This window comes from Sinocyclocheilus rhinocerous, unplaced genomic scaffold, assembly GCF_001515625.1.
Source record: "Sinocyclocheilus rhinocerous isolate Xijiao unplaced genomic scaffold, SAMN03320098_v1.1 scaffold449, whole genome shotgun sequence".
In the NCBI taxonomy this organism is placed as follows: Eukaryota; Metazoa; Chordata; class Actinopteri; order Cypriniformes; family Cyprinidae; genus Sinocyclocheilus; species Sinocyclocheilus rhinocerous.
Window position 1 is genome coordinate 1630921 of NW_015652285.1, and position 560 is coordinate 1631480.

Here is a 560-nt window from a genome sequence, read left to right on the forward strand (position 1 = left end):
TTTCCGTACATTTCTGCCATATGTACATTAATTGACAGTCACCACTGATAAGATACCACTAAATATTGTAGAAACTTAATTTGCTGTAAAGTTGCTTTGCAATGATTTGTATCGTGAAAAGCGCTGTACATATAAACTTGACTTGACTTGACTTGACACTACAGGATACAGACTATTCACAGCTAAAATAACTGGGAGAAACTGCAACAATCAATACAGGAGCTATAGGACATCCCACCTTTCAATTAGAAGAGCCAATCACCTGTTTTTCACTCAAAATGTGTGTCTTAGCTGGCCGCAACCCTCTACATTGCGAGTAAATCACTCGCATATGCGACTAATCTTCACTCTGGGCGACTAAATTATGTCTAATATTAGCCACTGGCTAATAAATTCTCAGATTTTACTCGCCAGTGTGCAAGTTGGAGGCTAAGTATAAGTTTAGCACAGATATATTTTCACTCGCCGAACACACTGACTGAGCGCTTCAGAGTTTCACTCCCCGTCAAGCGATCTGTGCTGTTTTTCAGTTCATCTGAATGGATGTGCAACGCACCTGT

General features: G+C 40.2%; 1 protein-coding gene across 1 annotated transcript in view; it reads right to left on the minus strand.

Annotated features, from left to right (window-relative positions):
• Positions 1–560, minus strand: part of LOC107714358 (SEC14 domain and spectrin repeat-containing protein 1-like) — a 44650-nt gene that overhangs the window by 36565 nt on the left and 7525 nt on the right. The gene's annotated exons all lie outside the window — the stretch shown is intronic.